We start from the raw sequence: 10316 nt of genomic DNA on the forward strand, positions 1-10316 counted from the left end.
AAGAGAGGCTAAAGAGACTGGGACTTTTCAGCTTAGAAAAGAGGAGACGGAGGGGGGACAGGATAGAGGTCTCTAAAAGCAGGAGTTGGGTGGAGAGGGTGCATACAGAAAAGTTCTTCATGAGTTCCCCTAAAGAAGGACTAGAGGACACCAAAGGAAATGAATGGGTAGCAGGCTTCAAACTAGTAACAGAAAGTTGTTCTTCACAAAGCAAAGAGTCAACCTGTGGAACTCCTTGCTGCAGGAGGCTGTGAAGGCTACAACTAGAACAGAGTTTAAAGGGACGTGAGATCAAGTCATGGAGGTTGGGTCCATGGAGTGCTATTAGCCAGGGGGTAGGAGTGGTGTCCCTGCCCAAGGTTTGTGGAAGGCTGGAGAGGGATGGCACGAGACAAATGGCTTGGTCACTGTCTTCGGTCCATCCCCTCCAGGGTCCCTAGGGTTGGCCGCTGTCAGCAGACAGGCTACTGGGCTAAATGGACCTTTGGTCTGACCCAGTACGGCCATTGTAAGCTCAGGGCTCAGGGTCGGGGGGTCTCAGTGGACCCCCTTGATTTTCATGCACACCTGCTCCTGGGTGACCAGGCTGGCAGCTCTCCTGCCCTAGACGGCCACTTTCCTGTGCCTAGTGCTGAGATCGTGGATGAGGTCCACGATGTCCGCACTAGCCCAGGCGGGTGCCCGCCTCTTGCAGTCCCGGGCAAGCTCCCGGGAGCCGCCAGCCTGGTCCCGGGAAGAGGGGGAGGGCTGGGGGACATCGGGTGGGTGGCTCGATCCGTGCCAGGTGCAGGGTCTGCTGGCTGGGTGCTGGCAGGCTTGCACCTGGCACGGGCACCGTAGCCAGCCCGTGCACCTTTAAGCGGTCCGGGGCCGGGAGGGGGGCAGAAGAGTTTCCCTGGTGTTGGCCAGAGTGGCCACCAGGGAAACCTGGGGAGGGCTAGCCTCCCACTAGTTCGAATTAAGGGTCTACACACCCCTTAATTCGAACTAGCTAGTTCGAACTAGGCTTAATCCTCGTAAAATGAGGTTTTCCTAGTTCGAACTAAGCGCTCCTTTAGTTCGAATTAAATTCGAACTAACGGAGCGCTAGTGTAGCGCCTATGAAAGTTAGTTCGAGCTAACGTCCATTAGTTCGAACTAACTTTGTAGTGTAGACATACCCACAGAGAAAAGGGAAAAAGTTTGAGTGGGTTTTTTGGGTGATATATAAAAATTTAAAAAGTGTCATTATCTGAAGAAATATTTGATTGGTATTTTATAGTTAGAGAGAATGGGTCAAAATCGGAGAGATTTGAAAGCAATATTCAATGCTATGAATGAAAGGATCCAATTGGAAAGGCTTTTATATCCATATTTGTTCATGAGAAAGAAAATCCCCTCCTGTTTAATAAAAAGGAAGGAATTTAATTTCCCATAACTAAGGGAAAAGATGATCATTGGAGAATTTCTGTAGCTGATAATGAGAGAGGAAGGCTTTAAGATTTGAGGATGTCTTAAATACTACTGGATAATTAAGCAGAAAGGGCCAGATTTGTAAAGATTTTTGGGCACTTACAGATAGGGGACTAGTGACTTTGAAAAGTGTCCAGTGTCCAGATCCACAAAAGTTTTGGTCTCCCAATCGCCACTGAAATCAATGGATGGTAGGAGCACCAATCTGACTTTTCAGACATAAGACCTCAAACATCTGGTCCAGAATTATTTTCTTCCCCTTGTCTAGATGATGCTTTAACAAGAAAATGGAAGAAGGGCTGGTCCCTCTTTCCTTCTAAATGATCCAGGGCTGAACTAAAGTTCTCTTAGATTCCCGCCCCCCTCCCCTCCCTTCTGGCTTTTGTACTTGAATATGGAGAAAGACATTGCCTCCGTCTGGGGGCTCATTTCTCTATCCATTTTCAGCTATAGCCACTTCCTCTTTTGGAGGGAAACCATTGGGCTACGTCTACACTGGCATGATTTTCCGAAAATGCTTTTAACAGAAAAGTTTTCCGTTAAAAGCATTTTCCTAAAAATCGCGTCTAGATTGGCAGGATGCTTTTCCGCAAAAGCACTTTTTGCGGAAAAGCGTCCGTGGCCAATCTAGACGCGGTTTTCCACAAAAAAGCCCTGATCACCGTTTTCGCAATCAGGGCTTTTTTGCGGAAAACAGTACTATGCTGTCTACACTGGCCCTTTTGCGCAAACGTCTTTCGGAAAAAGACTTTTGCCCGAAGGGGAGCAGCACACTATTTCTGGAAAAGCACTGATGATTTTACATGAGATCGTTAGTGCTCTTCCGGAAATTCAAGCGGCCAGTGTAGACAGCTGGCAAGTTTTTCTGATTTTGTGGAAAAACTTGCCAGTCTAGACACAGCCTTGGGGTGAGCGGATGAGGGAAGGCAAAGGAAGCCATTAACTCTTCACTGGCAAATTTCTCCTCAGATTTGACTTGTCCCCAATTCTCAGCTCTGGCTCTCCCACCCTCTCTGGCTATGTCTACATTGCCATTTTTGGCGGTAGAAGATATGCAAATCGCATTCTCATTTGTATATCTTCTGCTGATCCTCTTTGCAGGAGCGGTTTTGCCACTAAAAGCCCCATGTGGACGGGAACATTTGTCGGAAAAAGAACCTTTTGTGCAAGAACCTGTAAACTCATAAGGGATCTTGTGCAAAAGGGGGCGTTTTCCGACAATGACCCAGTCTACACCAGGCCTCTTACAAGCAAAACCTCTTCTGCAAAAAGGACTGGAAGAAGATATGCAAATTGCGCTCACTGTGCAAAAAAAAAAAAAAAAAAAAAAAAAAAGTCAGTGTAGACGTAGCCTCAAATATTAAACCTTTCTCTGTATTACGGAGTATTGCTCTGACATTGCCTCAGCGCTTCAGGCCCCCTTTCCATGTTCTGCTCCAGGGTGTTCATGTTTCAGAAGGAGGCATCAGTGTGTCTTATTACCCTGTGGTGTGAAGAACGCAGTCAAGGGAGAACCTAAATTCTCCAATAAGCAACTCTCATAATCAAATTCATAAGAATCAAATTCTCTCCTCACAGGTTAAGAAAAACCAACGTGTTTGGGCAAGTCACTCTGAGCGACTCTTTGAAAGAAATGTTGCCCCTGCAGCTGGTGATGGAGCTAAGCGAGGCTGCCCACTCACGGTTGCCCACCCGAAACCCATCCCCCGCTGCTGCCCTCTCCTATTTTCCTTGACCCCACTGGGCACAGTCTGGTTCCAACCTCCCCTGCCAAGGCAGAAAGTCTCGGCTCCTCACGATTATTTAGGCTCCACGGAAACCAATGGATCTTTGAAGATGCAGGCCAAGATTCGTGGGGCTCATGGGCGTGGTAGACTGGGCAGCAGGGCAGGCTGGTGAGTGGGGCCCTCACTAGCCAGAGCTCAGTCACAGTCTGTGCAAAAATATCAGCCGGCTTGTTTTATTTAGGGTCCACATTTTGGACAGAGCAGGCTACTGAGCACCTCACAGGTGCTATGGGAACACACTCAGGCCCCGCTGTGGCTGGGGTGTTCCATGCCGGGCTCCAACCTGCCATGGCCACAGGAGGGGTCCAAACCCAGCCCCAATCTCTTGTGGCCAGAAGCCCCCCCCCCAACTTTGCTGCAGCTCAAACACAGCCATGACTGGGGTGCCCCTCCCCCAGCTACATCTCTGCTGCAGGTGGGGTACCCCAGCCCAAACCCAGCTGGAGTGCCCAGACCTGTGGGGTGGCTGGAGGTGCCACAAACCTCCATCCCTGGTCCCTGTCCTGCTGTGGCTTAGACCAACTGCAACTAGGGCCCCGCTCCCTGGCCTGAACCTAGCCCAGGACTAGACCTGCCAGGGCTGGTGCACCCCATCCAGTTTGAACCCAGCCATGGACAGTCTTGCCGACCTGCCATGCTGCCCCCCCTCCTGCTACTGAGGTACCCCCCTCCCCAGCCCACAACCAGATCTGCTGCAGCACCCTTTGCCTGGCCTGTACCTGGCTCCTGCCCAGAGCTGCTGGGACGGGGACAGGCCTAGCCTGTGGCCACAGTGAGCCAGCCCTTGTGGCTCCCGACTCCCACTGACAGTTTACACTAATTCGCAGTCAGGGGGTCCATAGACACAAAAGGATTTAGACTGAGACAAGAGATGGGAACCAACCCCCTTGAGTTCTTTCAGTGACATTGTGTGTGCGGAGGAGCCTCGGCGTGGCTGTGTCTCGATGGGTATCTAACCATCTGGCTAGGACCAGCTGAGTTACACAGGCTCCCAGGGTTAAGGTCACAGCAGCTGGTGATGAGGCCTGGAAATGGCAGCAGCCCCTCAATCAGCAACAAGCTGTGAGCGGCAGGGCGTTTTCACGGGCAGGCCAGCTTTGAGACTTTGCAGTCCAAGGGCCCAGCCCCACCCTTTCAACACACCCAGCTCAGAGCTGGAGGGAACATTTTTAGGTTTAAACTTTTTGAAACTTTGAAGCCGGAAGGGAAAGTAACAACCCAACCCATCCCCCACCGCATTCCAGCAGCCTCAGGGTGTATCTACATGGCAGGGTTTTTCTGGAAAAATGACACTTACGTCCACACTGCAATTGTGTTCTTGTGACAGGTAATCAAAAGAACAGAGGGTTTTTTCTGGCAGCAGTAAACCTCATTCTAAAGGAAGATGCCTTTTTCAGAAAAAGACGTGTGTGGACAAGAAAGAGGGATTTTTTTTTTTTTGAAAGAAGAGGCCTCCAGGAAAAAGCACAGATGCCTGGTGGCCACCCCGTCCACAGTAATCCCAAATGAAATGCTACAGAGTGTCCAATCAGTGTGGACGCTCTCTGTCGAAAAATCAGATGGTTGTTTTGATGCACTTTGGCCATGTGGATGCTCTCTTTTGAAGAACACATTTGCTGCCGTAAGTCTAGATCAGTGTTTCTTAAACTTTTTAAGACCGAGAAACATCAAACAATACATTTTCTTTATGAGGAACACCAAGATCTTCAGGGAAATATGCAAAGGAGATTGTGGATCATGCAAATGAATCCCTCATTAGTATATTTTTTGCAGAGAAAACTGGTAGTGTAGACATGGCCACAGTCTTCAAAGTAAGAATAAGAGCCTCCGGAAAAGGGCGCTTTTTCCGGAGGATCGGGGCCAGTCTAGACGCTCTTTTCCGGCTTTTTTAAAAGCCGGAAAAAAGCGGCGGCCATGTTTATTTAAATGCCGCGGGGGATATTTAAATCCCCCGCGGATTTCCCTACGACGACTATTGAAATTTACATGCCCCTTCCGGAAGAGGGGCCAGTGTAGACGTAACCTTATGTGTCTGGCTAGATGCTCACTGCTTCTCTAGTATATTCTCAATTAACACAGTATGTTGCCTTCTCCCCTGAAAAAGATCCCGTGTCCTTCTTATAAGCATAACTAGCTTCATCTGCTGACACCCCAGCTCCCTCTGTGCTGTTGGTTTATATTGTAGGAACAGGTCAATCCCACTTCTCTAGCTACGTGTTTCTGCACCTTTCGTCCTTTGATAGACACCCCTCAGATCCCTGGCAGCTGACTCATCCCTAAGCTGGGCAGCCTGATGCTCTTAGTTGCTCCTCCTCTGGTCCCATTGCCTGGGCTTTGTCATCTCTGCCTCCAGGGCCCTTCACTCTAAGTCACCAGCCTCTAGATCCTGAAGAACCCATGCTCAGAGGGTCACTAATATGGTCCTTACTGATCGAGGGGTACATGTCCAGCCCTGGATTGGGATTCAACAGACCTGGGTCTACCACTTTCCAGTGGGGTCACTTTGGGCAAGACACTGTCCCTTTCTGTGCCTCAGTTTCCCCATCTGCCAAATGGGGATAATGAACCTTCTTTCCTTTGGAAAGTAGGTTGAGCGCTGCAGATGAGACAAGCTAGAGGCGCTTTGCCAATATATCAACTGTCGTTAATGTGGGGGAAGGAAAAAACTACCAGGGAGTCGGTCCCACCTGTGTGAAAGAGTTTCTAGCTGGAGCTGATTCCAGCTCAGGACCAACATTAAAGTCTAGGAAGAGAAGGGTCCTTTATAGTGTCCATGCTAGTGCTTACACCAGTCCTGTTAACAATCCCCCCCCCCACGCCCACCTCTTGTTATAGTGGCCTAATGTCTGAGGTGTTGAGGGAGGGGCAACCTTTATTGACCCACGAATGGGCTTGACTGGCCTTACACTCTGCTAAGGACGGACAAGCTGGGTGGGGCCGAGGGAGCAGCCCCTGAGGCATTACTGACCAGCCCGCTCGGCCCCAGACCCAGCTGCCATTCAGTGGGGCCCAGGGGAACCCCTCAAACACCCAGAGGGGCCGGCCAGGGCCAGGTCATCAGCCTTGCAGGGGAGGGGTAGGTGGAGCACTGACATCACAAAGGCCTGTGGCAGGACCTCAGCCTATTGGAGGACAGGGATGACCTCACAGAGAGACCCTGACAACAGCCAATCAGGACAGAGGCGCAAGGCCGGGGCAAGTTCAGAGATTCCCGCGGTTTGGCAGCAGCGCGGCCCCTTCCCAGGGTCTCTGCAGGGACCAGATGGAGAATTGGGACCGAGGGGCGGGGGCAGGAGGAGCCTCGTCGGCGTTTTCTACTTCCCTGCAGCCGGCAGTGTCGGACCCGGTGAGACAGTGGGAGCCTCAGAGAGGTTTGGAGCCTGCTCAGTTTGGTTCCCCTTTGCCCCCTCCCCTCCCTCTGTCTCGCCTTTTTCTGCGTCTTCCCCCCTTTCCCTGCTCCACCAAGCAGGGTGGGTGGGTGTTGGGGCGGTCGGAGGCCTCACTCAGAGCTGAGCTGGCAGAGCCCTGGGAGCTGGAGGTGACCTGGCCCGTCCTTTTGAACATCTGTTGAGCCCTCTCCCCTCCCCCCGCTGCCTCCGAGCTCCCAGTCTCGCTGCGGATTGGTCAAGTGGGTGGTTACTGACAGGGGAGACTCACGGCCTTTTGTTCTCTTTAAAACTGTTCTCGGTGAGTCGTTATTAATAGTTCCCAGTAATGCTGGAAGGGCCTAACACGTGGGGCTCTGCAGGGGTCTGTTCTTGCACAGTTCTGTTCAATCTCCATCAGTGATTTAGATATTGGCATAGAGAGGACGCTTATTAAGTTTGCAGATGATACGAAGCTGGGCGGGGTGGCAAGTGCTTTGGAGGAAGGGTCAGAATTCAAAGTGATCTGGACAAACTGGAAAAATGGTCTGAGGTAAATAGGATGAAGCTTAATAAAGACAAATGCAAAGTGCTCCACTTCGGAAGGGACAATCCACGTCACACACACAGAACGGGAAGTGACTGTCTAGGAAGGAGTCCTGCAGAAAGGGATTTAGGGGTCAGAGTGGACCACAAGCTAAACAGGAGTCAAAAGTGTGACACTTGCAAAAAAAAGCAACCATGATTCTGGGAGGCACTAACAGGAGTGTGGTGAGCAAGACAGGAGAAGTCGTTCTTTCGCTCTACTGTGCGCGGATTAGGCCTCACTTGGAGTCGTGTCTCCAGCTCTGGGCACCATGTTTCAGGAATGAATTGGAGAAATTGGAGAAGGACCGGGAAAGAGCAACAAAAATGTGGAACAGTTTAGAAAACATGAGAGTGAAAGAACTGGGCTTGTTTAGTCTGGAAAGGAGAAGACTGAGAGGGGACATGAGAGCGGTTTTCACGTACCCAAAAGGGTGTCACAAGGAGGAGGGAGACAAACTGTTCCCCTTGGCCTCTGAGGACAGGACAAGGAGCAATGGGCTGAAACTGCAGCAAGGGAGGTTTAGGTTGGACATTTGGAAAATGTTTCTGCCTGTTGGGAAAACTTCCTGTCAGTGTTGTGAAACACTGGAACAAATTGCCTGGGGAGGTTGCGGAATCTCCATCACTGGGGATATTTCAGAGCAGGTTGCACAGACACCTGTCAGGGATGATCTAGACGGAGCTGGGTCCTGCTGTGAGGGCAGGGAACTGGACTTGATGGCTTCTCAATGTCCCTTCCCATTCTACTGTTCTGTGATTCCCAGACCAGACGGATCAGTCCCAGACCAGCAGGGCTTGCGGGGGAGGTGTATGTGTGTCGGCAGGAGGGGGAGTGATCAAGCTGTTTCTCTACCTACCTATCTCTGGGCAGTTCCCGAGTCTCTCTAAGGGCCAGGGCTGCTCACACACTTGCTGGCGGTGCCCATGAGCAGTGGTTGGGCTGTGGCTGGTTGTACAGCTCTGGACTCTGATTGTCCAAGTGTCCCAAGGTGCTGGCTGGGGGCAGGACACCAGCTGTGTGGGGGGAGGGGACGGTGATGCCACAAAGGCCTGGGGGGGAAGGAGCTGGGGGGGGCTGAGTTCATGGAGATTCCCTGACATCAGCTGCAAGGCAGGGCAGCCTCAGAAATATCCCCCCCTCCCCAGCCCTTTCTGGCTGTGTGGGAGCCCCCCAAAGAGGTGGGGCTGGAATCGCTCTGAGACCGACCCCTCGGGGGTGACCTGGGCCAGCCCTTGGGACGTCCCCTGAGACCTCTCGGCCGCCCCCTCTCCCAGTCTCACTGCTGATTGGCTGAGCAGGGGGCCATGGCGAGGGAGGAGGTTTCCCAGCGGTGACCCCGGCTCCTCTTCCTTTGCAGGCTCCGCACGGCGGGGTCTGGCCTCGGGCCGGCCCTGCGGGGGGACCTGCGGGCAGAGCCCCACACGGGCGCGCAGACAGCGGGGAGGTGAGCATGGGCGAGCAGGGGGAGGCTGTTTTCCTTTAGCACTGGGGGGTGGGGGTGGGAAAGGGGAGACTGGGGACCCTTGGGCAGGGCTGTGTTGGGCCCTTCCCCCTCCAGGGTCAGGGCTGGGAGTGGAAGTTGATCTCAGGGCCTGGCTAGTTCTGGGAACAAGAACCTCAAATCCCATCCCCTCCCCTTCACAACTCCCCCCTCCCCCACTATGGGATCCATCCACATTGACCTAGCCTGGAGAGACAAGGCCCTTCCCAAGAGCCAGGCCCCATGGATCCGACTCGCTCCCCTGAGCACCAGGGCCCAGCCCCGGGGATGGGGATGGGGGCTCGTTGGCACAGGCTGGGCTCGGGTCTATTGACCTGCCCCCCCTCTCTCCCCCCAGCGTGTCAGCTCCTGCATCGCGCCCAGAGTGTCCCAAAGGAGCCAGGGCCCCAGGGAGCAGCAGAGCCCGGTTGTAATTGCCCCCCCGCACCGGCATGGGAGGTGAGTGACCTCTGAGCCTCTCTGGCCCCGGGGTGAGCAGGCAGCTCCCACAGGTCGCAGGGCCGGCAGCGGCAGGGCTGTGGGCTGGGAGTGACCCCTGGGGAGGGCAGAGTCAGAGCCGGGCCTGAGCCAGACTTGGGCCCAGCTCATCTTCTCCTGGCTCAGGGGAGACCCGGGGACGATAAGGTTCCTTCTGGCCATGGGCCCCTCCTTGTCCCCTGGTAGGGTTACCAGATGGGTTTGAAAAACCTCCCAGACACACGTGATCTCAGAACGGGAAGGGGGGGACCGGCTGGGAGGGGAGTGAGGCTGGGATGGGGCTGGGGGAACGGGGCTGGTGCGGGGAGATCGGGGGTGGGGGAGACCGGCCAGCGGGAAGCAGGGCTGGCTGAGAGGAGGTCGGGAGGAGCAGGGCTGACGGTGAGGAGGGAGAAGTGGGAGCGGGGAGGAGAGGGAAGGGACCAGCTGGCGGGAAGCAGGGGCCTAGCCGGGATGGAGTTGGGGGGAGCGGGTCTGGCCAAGGGAGGAGCGGCCAGTGGGGGGGGGGGCTGGCCTGGGCACATGCAGATCCTGGGGCGCTGCCTGTCCCACGCACGGTCCCAGTGAAGCACGAGCGAGTCCGGCCCCAGGATTCCCTCTCTCCCCGGACCCCCTCCCGCCCCGCTGTGTAGCTACGTACGGCCTGGCTGGTACTGCCCAGTCCAAACCCTGCAAAACCAGCTGGGGGTGCAAGTCCCCATGGGGGGCCCTGGCCACCGCCCTTCACCCCAGGAGCTGGGGGGCCCATTAGCTCCTCTCCCCAGTGGCTCCAGCAGGGGGACGTGGGGAGGGAGGCTCCTGGCCCAGGGGGGTTGGGAGCAGAACACTGATGGGCCCCGTCTCCTCCCTTCCATCCCAGCTCAGCACAGCCCCCCTTAGGGAGCTCGGGGCCCAGCTAGGACGGTCCCTCGGGGGCCCAGCCGAGGACACCGGCTGGCCATCCAGGGAGGGGCCTGACCCCTCTGCCCACTGCTGCTGGGCCAGAGGTGAGGGACCCCACTGGGCAATGGGCCTCTAGAGCAGACACCGGCAGATGCCAGGCCGGGGGCCCTGTGGAAATGACCCGCCCAGGCTCCCACCTGCAATGGGAGTAGGGTTACCAGGTGAGTAAAAAAAATATTGGACACACTTGATCTCAGATGAGG

This window comes from Pelodiscus sinensis, chromosome 19 (assembly GCF_052426305.1).
Source record: "Pelodiscus sinensis isolate ZL-2025 chromosome 19, ASM5242630v1, whole genome shotgun sequence".
Classification (NCBI taxonomy): Eukaryota; Metazoa; Chordata; order Testudines; family Trionychidae; genus Pelodiscus; species Pelodiscus sinensis.